Source organism: Gorilla gorilla, chromosome 4, assembly GCF_029281585.2.
Source record: "Gorilla gorilla gorilla isolate KB3781 chromosome 4, NHGRI_mGorGor1-v2.1_pri, whole genome shotgun sequence".
Lineage (NCBI taxonomy): Eukaryota > Metazoa > Chordata > Mammalia > Primates > Hominidae > Gorilla > Gorilla gorilla.
This window is the reverse complement of record NC_073228.2, coordinates 29,156,423-29,174,413: the sequence shown is the minus strand read 5'-3', so window position 1 is coordinate 29,174,413 and position 17,991 is coordinate 29,156,423. Positions and strand designations below refer to the sequence as shown.

At 43.3% G+C, this 17,991-nt stretch overlaps 2 long non-coding RNA genes across 2 annotated transcripts in view; both read right to left on the bottom strand.

The window, feature by feature from the left end:
- The window catches only part of LOC134758508 (uncharacterized), a 91,489-nt gene that overhangs the window by 14,046 nt on the left and 59,452 nt on the right, over window positions 1-17,991 (bottom strand). The window contains exon 5 of the long non-coding RNA XR_010133759.1: window positions 15,325-15,450. This is a non-coding gene — a long non-coding RNA (uncharacterized lncRNA). The remainder of the gene's footprint in view (window positions 1-15,324; window positions 15,451-17,991) is intronic.
- Window positions 11,022-13,906, bottom strand: LOC129533492 (uncharacterized). Its single transcript, XR_008679760.1, has 2 exons — window positions 13,790-13,906; window positions 11,022-11,350 (listed from the first exon to the last, which is right to left on the bottom strand). It is a non-coding gene; the product is annotated as an uncharacterized lncRNA (long non-coding RNA).

Genomic DNA, 17,991 nt, shown 5'->3' with positions numbered 1-17,991 from the left:
TAGTTGTCTGTATTTTTTGAGAGTATATTTTCTCAAGAATTTAGTCTTTGTCTACAGAAGGGTTGGTCTAACATGAGTTACTTGCTCTTTACTAGAAGTGAAACCTGTGTGATTTTCTTTAATCTAGTATTCCCTAAAGAGATTCTTTATTTGGCAGAACCTTATTAGCATATCACAGACCTTAGTATTTTAAAGAACCCATTATTGGAAAGTGCTATTCTCAGATTTTTCTCCTGGGAGGTTTAGAAAATGCTGATAAAATTAGGAGATTAGATAGTGATGAAGCAAAATGAGTTTTGAAGGAAAGCTGTTGGAAATAAACTTGAGAAATGCATGAAAAATGCAGTGTTTCTCTTAATACTCTTCAAGTAATATTCTATGGGGAAGGGTGGTGGTTTTCTACGGCATTGCTCTCTGAAATTAGAATACATTCCCAATTCCTTAATTTCTCTTAATCTATTATTAGGCAGTTGAGTTCCATATATTTATTTCAACCCTTCTTGAACCTACCCATGTGGAAGGCAGAAGTGCTGGGACATGACCACCCAACTCAGCTCCAAAGCAGCCCTCACACAACGACGGGGTTGGTATATAAATTTATCTCAACCCTTCTTGAGCCTGTTTATATTGTTAATGTTATCTAATTTTACCATTAAATAAAAACCAAAATATTTGTTTAGGAGAATTAAGGCCTTTAATTTTATTTTGCTTAAAGTCCCAAGCCCAAAGGTTGGGAATATGCTACAATGGACCTACACAAATAAGTAAATAATACCAAATACTACACACAATCCATACAACCAAAAAGATTCAAGTAACCACCATTTTTTTCTGCCCTCTCATTTTATTTATTTATTTATTTATTTATTTATTTATTTATTTATTTATTGAGATAAGAGTCTCACTCTGTTGCCCAGGCTGGAGTACAGTGGTGCGATCTCTGCTCACTGCAACCTCCGCCTCCTGGGTTCAAGTGATTCTCCTGCCTCAGCCTCCCAAGTAGCTAGGATTACAGATGCATGCCACCATGGCTGGCTAATTTTTGTATTTTTAGTAGAGACAGGGCTTCACCATGTTGGCCAGGCTGGTCTCAAAATCCTGACCTCAGGTGATCTGCCCACCTCGGCCTCCCAAAGTGCTGGGATTAGAGGCATGAGCCATTGCGCCTGGCCCTACCCTCTCATTTTACTAGAAAAGGTATTAAATAAATAATTTGATATTAGAAAATAACAGGATCAGTAAAGATTCAGCCTAACCTAACACCCATCTTTTAACTACAATGGATGTACAAGTAATAAAACTAAGCCATGATAGTTGCTATTTAGATAAATAAAACTTGAGGTAAAGTGTCTTTTTGATCACAATAGAATAAATTGTTTTCATTACTGCCAAGTAAATTTTATTGTACTCTATTTCTCTGAAAATTGGCAAACAGTGTATCATAATAGCATAGAGAGGGAGGGGCCCAAGCTCAGAGGCCAGATACCCTGGGGTTGAATAATTCCTCAGTATTATAAAAATTAAATTAGATAACATTTGTGAAATACATACTGTATATAAAATACCTAACATAATGGCTGACACTCAGTAAATGGTTTCCTTCTTCGATCTGGTTTTTCCAGGACTGCAAAAAGGAAATTCTTGATAGAAAACCTGGACAGAAACATTTTATTTTATTTTTTAACTTGAGGCAGACAAAGGCATGAAAGAAATGTGCCCTTTTGTTGACTGATTGACAGCTCAGATCCCAAACCGAACCAGAATTTTCAAAAGGTGGACCTGATCTCGTAACATTGTAAATCCAGTATCTATACGGTTCATGAAAATTGTTTTCCCATTGCTTCTACCTTTATTGTCAAGCTGTCAAAATAGCAACTTCCTACTTAAGTTATATTTATGCAAGCATATAAAGTGCTTTTTATTAAATTTACTTTTGGTTGAATTAGATGGACTATTTTAGAGGAAATAAATCATTTGTATAATGGTGAAGAAATTGACCTTATGGGCACCTTCCTAAGAATGATGTTTCATTAGTGCTGGATCAGCTTTTGGTATCTGCAAGACAATCTGAGATCTGGAGACTAAGGGTAGTATATTTCATTTACATACTCCATCAGGCTCTCTGCCTGGGTCCTAACTCACCTCACCAATGGGCTTACTTTTGTCTTCATTCTTTGTTCCTGATATATATATAGGCCAGTGCATTTGAGACAAAACCAATAAGAAGGCAGGAGCCAGGAGCTGTTTCTAATCCAAGCATCTCACATAGGTCAAACCTTTAAAGACGGGAATGAAAATGAAGCTGTCCACTCTGGTCCATTGTCAAAGAGGTCACTTGGCACTCATCTCACAAATGGGGTAGAATAAAAGATGGGAGGAATGGAGTGCGATGGGGCAGGGGGAGCCGATATGCAGAAATGACCAGGCAGAAGGTTAGGCCCTTGGTTTCTCAGTCTACAAATCCTGGCTGTGATTAGATTTGGTACCGCACACTTTTCAGAGATTGCTGGGGGAGAAATCACCTGCCACCTGCATTCTGCTGGTTGGATTTGCTACTGACGGAGAAGGTATAGGCTTTACCCAGGACCGCATTTTTTTTTTTTTAACTGCCTTACATGTGCCAATGCCACAGGAAATTGATGGTAACCAATTGTCTATGTGCTTTTGTTAGCACCTCTTTTCTGCTGTGCTGGGCTACACAATTACCACAGCCCTTGAGAATGCTTATTGTCGATAGGAGTAATTTTGCATCCCATCCATTTAGTGAAAAGATGTGAAAATTGATCCAGCTTCTACGATAAGACTGGAACCAGGGTGCAGGCTACAAATGCCTTGGAAATAAATATATGTCCATCATTGTTTTCATTAGGTATTGCTGTAGCCCAGCCTCCAGGGAAATGAACTCAAGTCCAGCTGTCTTGCTGTAGAAGTTCAGATGTACTCCCAATCTGGTTAAGTGGGCTGTCAGTTTCATTTATTGTTAACTATTTGTAGTGGTTATCAAGTAAGGGGTTGGCAGTCTGAAGAGTACAATTCTGTTTTATCCACAGACAGGGGACAGTGTAATTCGACACTGGCTGCCAAGGAGGAACTTGTCCTTTCTATCCAGCTTATTGTCTGGGCTCTTTTTTTATGATTTCAAAAGTCTCTTCAAAAGGGCAACAAAATTAGCCTTAAATAGTATTTCTTGGATTGCCTTTAACAACGGCGATAAGGCCAAAGCTTCTAGTCTTGACAGAAGTGGTTTCATTACAACTTGTTTTTATCTTGCCAGAATAAGCAAGGAACTTAAAAATGTGTTTTCATTATGGCTAAAGACTGTGTTTCAGCTGATGTCTCTTGCAAGGAAAGAACAATCTGCAAACTCCATTATTATGTCTCTCATTCACTTTCTGCTCCTAAGGCAAAAAGATTTTTGTGTTTTTTTCTTTTTTGTTGTTGTTGTTGTTTTAAAGAGGCCCTCTATTTCAATTAGCACAATTAACATATCAAGAATTTGTGTTTCCATAAATTCTACATTTCACTTCCAGGAATCAGACTTTAAAAATGACCTTCATTTACCAAGAGCTGTAATCAAGATGAAAATCTTCACCCTAAAAACTAACCTTGGAAACAGAAGGCTAAAAAAAGAAAAAGCATAATACAGACTGTGTTTTCCAAGTCTTCTTCCCTTGCCTGGTGACATTAGCCTGGCTTTGATCTATAGACATGACATCATCTATAGGGTGTGCCTTGTGCCAAACATACTACATTTCTTTAACCAAGACAGTGGTTTTGTGTAGACTTAGAGATCAAGGCTAAACAGCTTCAGAGCTGGTCTGAGTCTTCACAGACAAACAGGTCAGAGCATATGTGAGTTACACAACTCCTGCAGACAGCCCAGCCTCTTCCTCTGTGGCCCGCTGGAGAGTTTACATTTGTCAATGACTTCCTTCAGGGCCTGGCTCAAGATTCATTTCCTCCAAGAGTCCCTCTCCTGCTAACTCACCTCACTCAGCCCTTCTACCTCATCTGCTGATTACTCATACCCTTTTTCCTGCTCTGCCAGGCACTCGGTTCTATTTTACCTTGTGACCGTTCTCTACATTTTTACTTTATCCTTTGGCTAAATTAAAATTGCCTGGAAAGTAGGGCCTGTCTGCTGCTACTTTTGTGTGCTTAGGGAGCATGTTAGTGCTACACGTACCATAGTGTCTTTTTCTTTTCTCTTTCTTTTTTTTTTTTTTTTAGATGCAGTTTCGTTCCTGTTGCCCAGGTTGGAGTGCAATGCGCAATCTTGGCTCACTGCAACCTTCGCCTCCCAGGTTCAAGCGATTCTCCAGCCTCAGCCTCCCGAGTAGCTGGGATTACAGGTGCCCACCACCATGCCCAGCTAATTTTTTTTGTATTTATAATACAGACAAGTTTTCACCATGTTGCCCAGGCTGGTCTCGAACTCCTGACCTCAGGTGATCCACCCGCCTTGGTCTCCCAAAATGCTACTAGGATTACAAGTGTGAGCCACTGCGCCCGGCACACAGTTTCTTAATAAGAGAGGAGTGTTCTGTGGTTGTTGTGTTAGGCTTGGGACCCTGCCTTTGCCCTCTGTTCGTAAAAGCCAAACTCACTGCTTCAACAGCAGGGAGTCTTCCCAGTCCACTCGGGCAATGGCATGCCACCCTGGTATAGACCTCTCTGGTTTGACCCCAGAAATCTGTTCCAAGCTTCTCTCCTCAGTGACTAACATCTCGTGAGTTTTACTTTCCAAGGTAGGGATGGGGAGGTGGGGAAGAAGGGTGCCTGAGCACAGAGCCACGTCAAGTGGAGAGCAGGGGACCCAAGGAGGATGGGAGCAGACCTTTAGGTACCACAGGGAACAGTGGAGGAGCAGGTAGCTGGGGAGGCTCAGGTTGAGGAGGGGCCAGGGAAATTTAGACCAAAAGTATTCAGAATCTATGCTGATATGAAGAATAGTCAAAGGTGCAATTAAAGCATCTGAAATAAAGATGTGAGGTCATGATTCTAAATCCAGCCTCATATTTTCCTAGGGCATATGTGCTGGGGAAATATGAAGCCACAGGGTAAACAAGGCACTTTTTTTCTGGAATGTCAGCCTTACCAACCACTTTATAAAGTTTCCAATTACAAATGAATTAACTTAAGCAACTGCTGCCCACCACCCCCCGCCACCCATCTTTTTGGAGGGGTTCACTTGTCTGGGAAGCCCATGAAGCTTCAGGTATGGCTGGATCTAGGTGTTCCAATGATGTTGTCAGAGCTGTAGCTCTTTCCATCTTTATGCTCTGCTTGGCCTCATTCTGTGTGGAGGCTTTCTCCAAGTTACAGTTAAACTGACTGCTGGCAACTCCAGTCCTTATTCTCTTTGCTTAGCCACCCACAGAAGAGAAATAACTTCTTTCTCTTCATATTTATACACCAATTTTAAAAAAGAGACTTCAGGTTGAGTGTGGTGGCTCACACTTGTAATCCCAGCACTTTGGGAGGCTGAGGCGGGTGGATCACCTGAGGTCAGGAGTTTGAGACCAGCCTGGCCAATGTGGTGAAACCCCATCTCTACTAAAAATACAAAAATTATCCAGGTGTGGTGGCGGGTGCCTGTAATCCCAGCTACTCAGGAGGCGAGGCAGGAGAATGGCTTGAACCCGGGAGATGAAGGTTGCAGTAAGCCGAGATCCCACTATTGCACGCCAGCCTGGGTCACAGAGCAAGACTCTGTCTCTAAATAAATATATAATATAATATAATATAATATAATATAATATAATATAATATAATATAATATAATATAATATAAAACGAGACTTCAGTTGGCCCTGCTGGAGGCAGGTACCCATGGAGTACCATGCTTGACCTTGCCTATCTACAGCCCAGCCCTGTGACCAAGGATCCAAAGCAATTATAAATGACAGCCCCACAGCAAGGATGCAGTGAGGGGGACTGTGTTTTCCTTCTAGAAAAGGATCCTGGTAGACAAAAACTCCATGTCCATGACAGTCAATGTTGAATAAAACATTTTTATACTCAAATAATCCCACTTTGAGCTACAAGCAGGAATACATGATCTACCTTCTCCCACTGATAATGGAAGTTTGATGAAAAAGTTTGAGGAGCACTGATGAAAATACATAGCTTTTTAAACCCACAGCTACTGTGTGGAGTTAGATCTGACTGTACTCACACTGAATGTTGTACCTTTCAGAGGGAGGCCTGACCTGTGTTTGTGTGTAAGATTGCAGGCCCTGTGTCTCTAATTTCACGGAGAGCATTACTTGCTTCACGGACCAGATGGAACTAAATTGTCAGATGGTGGGCAGCTGCAACAAGAGCCAGTCATGGGTGTTGTCACCCATTTTCACCCCAGTGGGGTGGACACCATAAACAGTGGTATGAGGATATGAGAAAGGACTGGGGAAGCTACAGGAAAATGTGCAAATGTATAAAAGGAAGTTGGCATGGAAGAGCTCATGGCTCTTGTCAGGACACATAGTATCCCACTGATCCAAAGATCTGACCTGTATGTGCGTGTCCTGCCTGGCATCCAAGCTGCCAGGATTTCATGCTCCCCAAGCTGAGGTTACACCACAGCAGGGTTGTAGCAAGTGCTGCCAGTGCTCTGCGCATATCCCTTTGCCTTACCACTTCTGCTGTAGAATGTGAGACTTCCCATTGCAAGAACCTGCATTTCCCTGCCTGAGGGTGCTCTCTGGCCGCTGCTAGTGTGGCACCCTGGAAATGCCCGGAGATCATTCCCCCAGGGCAGCCCTTAGTCAATGACTGGCAGGATTAAAGAAATACCGGAGCTCCCCATCCCTTGGAGGAGCCTGTTCTGAGTATATTCCACACTGGTGCTCAGACTCCCGCAGTGGGATTGATCTCCAGTTGTCCATAGCTGTGGCTAGCTTGGTAGCACCTCCTGTACTGTCTGCTTTCCTTCCCTTCTATCATGTGCTTCCACACTTACATCACTTAAACTACTTGCACTTGATTCCGCATCTGAGTTAACTTCTTTTTTTTTTTTTTTTTTGAGACAGAGCCTTGCTGTGTCACCCAGGCTGGAGTGCAATGATGTGATCTTGACTTACTGTAGCTGCTACCTCCCAGGTTCAAGTGATTCTCCTGCCTCAGCGTCCTGAGTAGCTGGGACTACAGGAATGTGCCACCATGCATGACTGATTTTTGTTTTTGTTTTTTTTTTTTTTTGAGATGGAGTCTCGCTCTGTCGCCCAGGTTGGAGTGCAGTGGTGCAATCTTGGCTCACTGCAACCTCTGCCTCCTGAGTTCAAGCAATTCTCCTGCCTCAGCCTCCCGGGTAGCTGGGACTACATGTGCGCACCACCACGTCCGGCTAATTTTTGTATTTTTAGTAGAGATGGGGTTTCACCATATTGGTCAGGCTGGTCTCGAACTCCTGACCTTGTGATCTGCTCGCCTCGGCCTCCCAAAGTGCTAGAATTACAGGCTTGAGTCACCACGCCCTGTCCGTTTTTGTATTTTTAATAGAGACAGGGTTTCACATTCACAGGTTGGGCAGGCTGGTCTTGAACTCCTGACCTCAAGTGGTCCACCCACCTCAGCCTCCCAAAGTGCTGGGATTACAGGCGTGAGCCACTGCACCCAGCCCTCATCTGAGTTAACTTCTGGAGTAACTCAAACCACGGTGAGAGTTTTCAGAAAAAAATCTCAGGATCTTTCCTTAGAATGGAGAAGGCTTTCTGTGGTTTTTGGATAGGAACAGTGGACCCATAATGCAAATGTCCACTAATGTCTCTGTAGATTCATGTGGTTATTAACTCTTCTATTAGAGCTATTCTGAGGTTATAGAATGATCTGGGGAGTCAACATGATCCCATAACACCTCTATTGGTTAATTATTGTATAACAATAGTCACCTACCATCATTATAGTCTCTTATTACTACAGTTCATGCATCTAGGAATTGGTTGGGGTTTGGCTGATCTAGGCTAGGATTGCTCCATGCATCTATCGTCAGCTGGAGCTCTCTTCTATACTGAGTCTGGCCGGGCAACTCTACTCTGTGTGTCTCTCTTCCCCTCCTGTGACCAGCCAGCCAACCTGGACACATTCTTCTCTTTGCAGTGGCAGAGGTGGAAGGGTACATGTTCAATTGAGCAAATGTTTTTTAAGTCTCTATTTGCATTACATATGTGAATGTTCCTTTGGCTCAAGTAAATCAGATGGCCAAACTCAGAGGGTAGGAAAATGCACTTTTTCCCTTTTGGGGATGAGCGGCAGTCACGTGGCAAAAGATATGGAAAGAAGGAGAGATGAAGAACTGAGGCCAAATCTACCCTACACCTATACATCTGCTGTCCTAAGTCTCTACCATTCTGCTCATCTACCCCTGGGAGATTCTGCAGAGAACACTTGGCTGTCATCAGCTTTTATAACTAGATTCTCAAGGAAATTAATTCTAGCTTGCTTCTTTTTCTTAGAAAGGACTCATTATTTTTTCTCTAATGCAATAAACTTTTTATATAATTTTCCATGAATCCAATAAAGATGGCCATCTGAACTTGTCTTAGTACTGAACTAATGAATTTGCAGTGAAATGTGTATTTCGATAGCTGACTTATGAAGGGACCGAATTGGAAATCAGGAACTCTGCTTCCAGACAACACACAGATTTCCAGAAGTGTTTAATTTGAGGATTCCTTACTTCTTAAACTCCACACAGACCATGCTCAGGACTTCCTGAGACATGCTGAAATGGCAGTGTAGTAGAAACACTTATCAATATTGATGCTAGTCCCATTTTGTATTGTCTGTCCATCAGAGGAGAAAAAAAAGATTTATGACTCATTGTTTTCCAAAGATGCTGCTTCCTCTGCAGTTTTGCAGGTTGTTTTTGGATACAATTTTCTCCTTGTTTATACAATGCCCACTGAAGTGCTTTTTATATCCCAGGTTTGTATGTTTACAGGCCCATCAGCCAATTTCATACATTATTTTCTGCCCCATAGTTGTCTTTGGTGGTTTGAAACTGACTTGATACATAAAAAACAAACAAAACATATCTAGATTCCGCCAGTGCCATTAAAAATAATCATATTGTTTGACCTGTCCCTCTGATGATAACCTTTCATGATAGTTCTGTTTCCTTAGATCTGTCTTTTGGGATTGCCTTTGGGCGATTTCTGAAGTGGTAGGTTTCTGGAGTTCTCTAGGGAATTGTCCTAGGTTCTTTGGAGCCAGAGTTCCATTATCTGTGGGAGCACAGGAAGGAATTTTACAGTAATTCTGCTACAGTGAAACATTTGCCTTCAGGCCGGAATTGAAAATAGCAGCTGGAAGGACATTTGGAAAGAGGTTTGGGGGGTGGGGGCGGTTTGTGGGAGTGCAGGAGAGGTGGAGACAGAGAGAGCTTTCACATTTGGATAAAAACACTAGCTACAAGGCAAAACGGAGACAGGGCTGGCATCTTCTACCCTTGAAACTATCCCAAATTAAATTCTCCTCGGGCTTGGCTCTTAAAGCCAGTTATTTCAGAGCCGTGAGTGTTGGCCAGGGTCAGCACTTGCTCTTGGTAATGAACGCTGAGCGCCACAACTCCTGGATGATGACCAGACACACCGGCCCAGTTTCACCACTGCTCCTCCCACAAAAAGTCACCATCCAAAATGTGGACCAGTTCCCTGGAGTCACTGGTAATTGAACAACTAAATTTCAGCCCTCTGAAGACTTGGGGAAGACATGTTCCACCTCTACCCACAAGTGTCGTTGTAGTAAAGGACACAAATTATAGAAGGTTTGGGCACTGGCCTAAGAAATAAAAGAATTTCAACTAGGAATAGAACCATCTACAAAACCATGCTTTAAGAGATAGTTGATAGCTAGTGTCCAAGATCATGGGCCCCAGTGAACCACACCTTCCAGTGTTAGTATTTGTGCCTTGCCAAACTGTGTCCAGGGTTGGTTCCTTCTGGTGGGTTCGTGGTCTTGCTGACTTCAAGAATGGAGCTGCAGACCTTTGCAGTGAGTGTTACAGCTCTTAAAGATGGGACGGACTCTAAAGAGTGAGCAGAAGCAGCAAGATTTATTGCAAAGAGTGAAAGAACAAAGCTTCCACAGTGCGGAAGAGGACCCCAGCCAGTTAAGGCCGCTGGCTGGGTGGGGTGTGGCCAGCTTTTATTCCCTTATTTGTCCCTGCCCATGTCCTGCTGATTGGTCCATTTTACAAACCTCTAGCTACAGGGTGCTGATTGGTGTATTTTTACAGAGCACTGATTGGTGCATTTTGCAAACCTCTTCTAAGAAGAGTTCTCCAAGTCCCCACTCGACCCAGGAAGTCCAGCTGGCGTCACCTCTCAAAACTTCCTCCCTTTGAGTCTGGGCTGCCTTGTGACTTACTTGTGACTAATAGAATAAGGCTTAAATGACATTGTGTGACTTGTGAGGCTAGATTATAGGAAGTCTTGCAGCCTCTGTCTGGGTCTCCTAGACACAACTTCTTGCTTCTTGGGACACGCCCACTAGAACCTAGCCACCAGCCTGTGCACAGTCCAAGCTACACGGAGAGTCCATATGTAGGCGTTCTAGTTGACAGCCCAGCTGTGCTCCTGGTTGACAGCCAGCATTGACTGTTACTTCAGATGCCTCCAGCCCCAAACCCCAGCAGCCATTGTCCACAACCATATGAGATATCACAAGAAAACTGCCCAACTTGCAAGAATGAACACACAGAATGATAAGAGATAATAATAAATTATTTTAAGCCAGTAGATAACTAGAACAGAAATTATATATTTGCACACAGCTATGTGTGTATATATATATATATATGCTTTTGAATGGATCCATCAATGATGGATCAGTTGAATGATTTTCATTTGCTCATGTATTCATTGACTCAACAAACATCTATTGAGCATACATGTCAGGTACTATGCTAATCTCTGGGAATATAGTAGTGAACAAATTAATTATGGTCTTGCCTCTGAGGAACTTACAGTCTAGTAAGGGAAGATGACAATAAACAAGCAAACACATAAATAATTGCGAACTTATAAATCATGTCTTTTTTTAATTTGAAAAAAAAGAACATGGCGCTATACCAGAATGAGAAAGGAAAATCCAGCCTAGCCTGGTAATATGGTTTGGATTTGTGTCCTCCTCCATAATGAATTGTAATCCCCAGTGTTGGAGGAGAGGCCTGGTAGGAGGCGATGGGATCATGGGGGTGGATTTCTCCCTTGCTGTTCTCATAATAGCGAGTCCTCCTGAGATCTGGTTGTTTAAAAGTGTGTGGCACCTTTCATTTCACTTTCTTCTTCCTGCTTTTGCCATGATTGTAAGTTTCCTGAGGCCTTCCCAGTCATGCTTCCTGTACAGCCTGTGGAACCATAGAACCAATTAAACCTTTTTTTCTTTATAAATTACCCAGTCTCAGGTAGGTCTTTATAGCATTGTGAGAATGAACTAATACACCTAATAATCAGTTAAGGCCCCTCTGAGGAGCTGACTTTTAAGTGGAATCTGAAACGCAAGAAGGAGCCAGCTACATTAGGGGTGGAGAATGCAGAAAGCTTTCTAGAATAAAGGAACAATAAAGACCCTAAAAGTGGGAAGAGGCTTGGGATATTGGGAGGACCCAGAGAAAGCCATGATGATGGAGTAGAGGGATCTAGGGGAGAGAGGCCAGAGAGGAAGAACTGGACCAGAGCAGTAGGCTTGTAGGCCATGGTGTGGGGTTTGGATTTTCTCCTAAATGCAATGGGAAGCTATTTAAGGCTTTTAGCAGGGGAGTGACATGATCCAATTTACATTTTAAAAAGGTCACTCAGACAGCCTGGAGGATAACAGATTGGAAGGGGCAAGAAGGGGATGAGGGAGGCTGCCATCCAGGTGAGGTGACGAGGTGTCTGAAGCTGCAGGTGGGACCCTGGGAGGCACCACACAGCACCTGCTTCCTGCTGCACCTCAGACGGTTCCAGCAGCATTTGTGCTAAGGCAGGTCTTCTACGAAGTGTACTAGTGACTGATAACAAATGCTGTAGGCCTATAGTCACATCCCGAGAATCTCTCTGTTGTTTCTGCAATGCACACACTATCCTGCTTCTGGCTTGATAGATCAACAATGCCTACAGCTCACTCAACCCCGTGAGGTGTGTGTCAAGGGGTGCTCAGAGCCTGCTCCCGACCCCACTCCGGTGCACCCTCATCTCACACAGGATGCCGCTCCAGGGGTGGCTGTGGGTGAAGGGCTGTAGGAATATCGCCCGCCCACCCCCATCCCGAGCCAGCAGCAAATCCTGTATACTGGGACATGTGATGTCTGAAGTGCCAACCCATCTGGTTGACCAGATTTGCTGCCTTGATGAAGCTGTCTTTCCTGACCAAGTTGGCTGTTGTTACCAACAGATACTGGGTCCTTGTGCTGTTGTTAAATTAGTTGTGAATAAAAGGAAACCAGAGCAACTAAAGCCTGCGGTCCCCATAGGCTAGAGAAAACCTGTCGATAGCAATCATTTCCTAGGATGGTCATTACAAAGGTATTTAGCTCTGCATGTTCAGTTCCCCTCTGACTTTCACCGGATTTATAGATTGTCCTTTCATAGGAACTGCCAGGCACATTTCTGACAAAAATATCTGCATGTACGTAGCCAAATGTGTGTGGCAGGCACTGAACTGAGCACGTTGGGGAACAGATCCCATCACCTACCTACTCACCAACCTCACCTTAAATCTGTTTCCCCCAGCACCATCTAACTACTCCCTGCTGTGAATTTAAGAGTTAGGCTGGGCATGGTGGCTCACGCCTGTAATCCCAGCATTTTGGGAGGCTGAGCTGGGCGGATCACTTGAAGTCAGGAGTTCGAGACAGTGTGATTAACATGGTGAAACCCTGTCTCTACTAAAAAATACAAAAATTAGCCAGGCGTGGTGGTGGGCATGTGTAATCCCAGCGACTTGGGAGGCTGAGGCAAAAGAATCACTTGAACCCGGGAGGCAGAGCTTGCAGTGAGCCGAGATTGCGCCATTGCACTCCAGCCTGGGCGACAGAACGAGCCTCCATCTCAAAAAAAAAAAAAAAGAGTTAACCTTTGGCCAGGGCAGTGGCTCACGTCTGTAATCCCAGCACTTTTAGAGGTCGAGGTGGGTGGATCACTTGAGGTCAGAAGTTTGAAACCAGCCTGGCTGACACGGTGAAACCCCGTCTCTACTAAAAATACAAAAGTTAGCCAGGCATGGTGGCAGGCACCTGTAATCCCAGCTACTCTGGAGGCTGAGGCAGGAGAATGGCTTGAAGCTGGGAGGCAGAGGTTGCAGTGAGCCGAGATCGTGCCACTGCACTCCAGCCTGGGCAACAGGGTGAGACTCCATCTCAATGAAAAAAAAAAGAGTTAGCCTTGATCTCTCTCTTCCTCCGTACTGGCATTTACTGAATATCTCCAAACCACTCACTTTTCTCCCCTGCCCACTGCTCTCCTAGTCCAAGATGCCTACAGCAGCGACCTCTCAGGCCTCAGTGTCCAGACTCCTCTGCTCTTCTCCCTGCAGCCTTGTTCTGAGCTCCCCAGACTCATCACTCCCTGCTCCCACCTCATCCTCTATACATCAGCCATATTCATTGACCATTAGCCCCTCAAGTGTGCTCTCTCCCAACTCTGGGCATTCCCATATCTCAAAGAGTTGACAGATTGCCAACTTCAGCCCTGCTTTGTTTTGTAAATTAAGTTTTACTGGCACCCATCCAACCCCATTCATTGATAGGTTATCTGTGGCTGCTTTTGTGCTACAACAACAAAGTTGAGTAGAAAACTTTGCCGACCCTCCATATACAATTTCTTCTGCCTCTCCTCTTCTTATGTCCTTTCTCCATGTTCATACCTTCCTTCCCTTCACTTGGTTAATGCCTACTTACCCTTCAGGCCTTAGACTGGAAATAACTTCTTCCAGGAAGTCCTCCCTGACCACACCCTATCCCCTGTATATGTTCCCATGGCACTCCATTGTTGAATCACAGCAGTAATTACAATGGCCTGCTTACTTAGACAAGTCTGTATCCCCACTAGATTGTATGTTCCTTGAGGACAGAGGCTGGGTTGTAAACCCAAAATATCTGAGACAGGTCTCAGTGAATTTAGAAAGTTTGTTTTGCCAAGGTTAAGGACGTACCCATGACACAGCCTCAGGAGATCCTGGCCACGTGTGCCCAAGGTGGTTGGGGTACAGCTTGCTTTTACACATTTTAGGGAGACACAGGACATCAATCAATGTGTGTAAGATGTACATTGGTTCGGTTCAGTAAAATGGGACAACTCGAAGTGGGGGCTTCCCAGTTAGCAGCAGGTAAGAGACAAAAGGTTGCATTTTTTTGTGAATGCTCAGTGAATCTTCATTTTTACATAAACAATAGGGCAGAGGGAGCCATCCGATATGCATTGTCTCAGGTGAACCTCAGAGGGGTGACTTTAAATTCTGTCTGTCCTTTGTCCACAAGGAATTTCCATTTGTCTAAATATTTAAATGTTATAAAACAAGCTAACAAACAGTTCAATGAAATACCTTTATACTCTCAGCCTAAGAAGTATTCCTTCATATGTAGTGAAAAATACATGTAAAGCTATGATTTGTATGTGATTAAAAGTTGGCAAACTATTTAAGATGATTTAATCGTTATGAATGTCCAGGTGTTCTAATATTTTATATTCTTCTGTTTATTTTATAACATTTACTCTTCTCTTTATTTTGGCAAAAATCACTTTGTTATTGTAATCTAGATTTTCACATAATGTGTGTTCAATTGCTAGTAATCTAAAGGATTAGAAATAAAATTAATTGCATTAAAAGTATACAAAATTTGGATATATTTTCAAAAAAGTAAATCAAAGTAAAAGCAAAATATGAATATTTACTTTATGTTTTTTCTGCTAAATTAATCAAAACTCTATATTAAAATTAAAAGGCAAAAAATATATAATTAATGTCAAAATTTTAAATCAAAATGATTCAAGCTAAATTTTTAACTTCGTGAACATTTAATGAAACCTTATTAAAGATATATGTAAATAAAAGGATTCCAATTCTACTATGCAATGTCTATTGGTTGGCAATGTAAAGAATTGGTATCATTTCATATGCTCTATCTAGACCTACATAGGCACAAATATAATATGATTTGTTTAATATAGTTAACATCAAGCTACTTGATAAGCACCCTCGGAACTACAAATTGAAAGAATACTAAGAGAAGCAAGAAAATGGACGCTTAGCCCTGATGGGAAATCATACCTTGTTTTGTGACAATCTATTGCATTCATGTCAAGAGGAAAGGTTGGACAACTTATTTGTCTTTTCTCTTACCTAAGTCGTTCCTCTGCTCAAATCCTCCTTGCTTGCCAAAGAAACGTCTTCTTCCAACATCAGCAGCGGCACAGTCCACAAGCCTTTGTGGTATTCTGACATGGCCATCTTTTGTTTGAGGACACACTGCAAGGGACAGAGGGAAGGACTTTCCTGACTCCTGAACGGTGTTAGCCACAAGAGTAGTTGTTTTGAGTTATAGGTTATGCTGTGCCAATGCTGAGCATGGTGCCCAAGTGACAGAGGCACCCTGTCTTCTTTTTTTTTTTGAGACAGAGTCTCCCTCTGTCACCCAGGCTGGAGTGCAATGGCACAGATCTCGGCTCATTGAACCTCCCAGATTCAAGCAATTCTCCTGCCTCAGCCTCCCGAGTAGTTGGGATTACAGGCGACCGTCACCACGCCCAACTAATTGTTGTATTTTTAGTAGAGACAGGGTTTCACCATTTTGGCCAGGCTGGTCTCAAACTCCTGACCTCAAGTGATCTGCCTGCCTCAGCCTTCCATAGTGCTGGGATTACAGGCATGAGCCACCGCGCCTGGCTATCTTCTTTAATAAGTTTATTTTTGTGTGTATTTGTAAAATGCAGCATCCTCTAAAGTGAGGGGCCGTGGTAGAGACCTCTTTTGGGTGGGTGGGAGGGCAGTACTCCTCTCCTGTCCACTGTTGTATCCCTCCTGCTTACCATAGAGTCTGGCACACAGTAGGTGCTCAATACATGCTGACTTGGGCACAATGAAGAATTTTTATTGTTTTGGACCAATGAGGCACTAAGTCATAAATGACTGCTCTCTGGCCTAATCGCCATTAAAATATAGCCATCTAGTAAAGCAGGGGTCAGTCAACTTTTTCTGTAAAGGGCCAGATAGTAATAAATAGTTTTGGTTTGGTGGTCCATATGATTTCTGTTGTAAATACTCAACTCTGCTATTGTAGTGCAGAAGCAGCCATAGACAATACATTAACAAATAAGCATGTCTGTGTTCCAACAAAACTTTATTTAAAACACAAGTGGGGCCAGGCTCGATGGCTCATGTCTGTAATCCCAGCAATTTGGGAGGCCAAGGTAGGAGGACTGCTTGAGCCCGGGAATTTGAGACCAGCCTGGGCAACATAGTGAGAGCTCATCTCTACAAAAATAAATAAATAAACAAACAAACAAATAAATAGCTGGATGTGGTGGTGTGCGCCTGTAGTTCCAACTACTCAGGAAGCTGAGGAGGGAAGATTACTTGAGCCTAGGAGTTTGAGGCTGTCGTGAGCTGCGATTGCACCACTGCACTCTAGCCTGAGTAACACAGAAAGAGACCTTTTCTCTAAAAAAAACAAAAACAAAAACAAAAAACAGGTGGCAGGCCAGATTTGGCACATGGGCCATAGTTTGGCAACCACTGCACTAGAGCATAGGAGGAGAGGGATCCTGCTAATGAGGAGGAGAAGGCAGAGTTGAAAATATTTAGGAGGTGGAATTATTGGGAGTGGATGCCCCTTAGTTATTGCAGCATACCAGCAGAAGCCTGAGCTGAAACTGCCGGGAGATGCCAAAGCATCCTCAAGGCTTGCCCTCCTTCGTCTGGGTGGCTGTTCCTCCTTCCTGGCTTCCCTGGTTTGTCACCCCTGCTCATGTTTGTCTTACTATAGGTGTCTCCAGATTTCTGGCTTTCTCAGTGCTTCTACAGCCTGGCTGTGCACTAGAATCACCCAGGGTGTTTATTTAAAATGTCCCTGCCAAGACCCGTGTATTAGCCGGCTGGGGCTGCTGTAGCAAAGTACTGCAGACTGGGTGGCTGAAACAACAGATTTCTTTCCCTACTGTGCTGGAGGTTACAAGCCCAAAATGAAGATGCTGTCAAGGCTGGTTTCTGGTGCGGCCTCTCTCTTTGGTTTGCAAATGGCCACTTTCTGTGTCTTTTTTTTTTTTTTTTTTTTTTTTTGAGACAGAGTCTCACTCTTTCACCAGGCTGGAGTACAGTGGTGCGATCATGGCTCACTGCAACCTCTGCCTCCCGGGTTCAAGCCATTCTCCCTAAGCCTCCCGAGTAGCTGGGATTTCAGGCACATGCCACCGTGCCTAGCTAGTTTTTTGTATTTTTAGTAGAGACAGGGTTTCACCATGTTGGCCAGGGTGGTCTCAATCTCTTGACCTTGTGATCCGCCTGCCTCGGCCTCCCAAAGTGCTGGGATTACAGGTATGAGCCACCGCACCTGGCCTCTCTCTGTGTCTTTAAGTGGCCTTTTCTCTGTGCATGTGCAAAGAAAGAGAACAAGAGAGTGCTCTAGTGTCCCTCCCTCTTCTCATAAGGACATCAGTCCCATCAAATTAGGGTGCTACTCTTATAATCTCATTTAACCTTCATTATCTCTTTAACAGCCTATTTCCAATCATAGTCACATTGGAAATTAGAGCTTCCACATGTGAATTTTGGGAAAATACAGTTTAGCCCATAACACCAGGTTTTTGGATTCATTGGTCTCAGGTGGAGTCAAGGTACTGACTTTTTTTTTTTTTTTTTTAATAAAAGCTGCCCAGAAAATTCTAATGCTCAGCATGTTTGAGAAGGACTGGTAACCAGTTGATATTCTGGCTCTGGTCTTATTAACTCAGCTCTGTCATTCTTCCAGGACAAAAATGCAGTTAATAGCTTGCCATTTCCATGCTTGGTTGA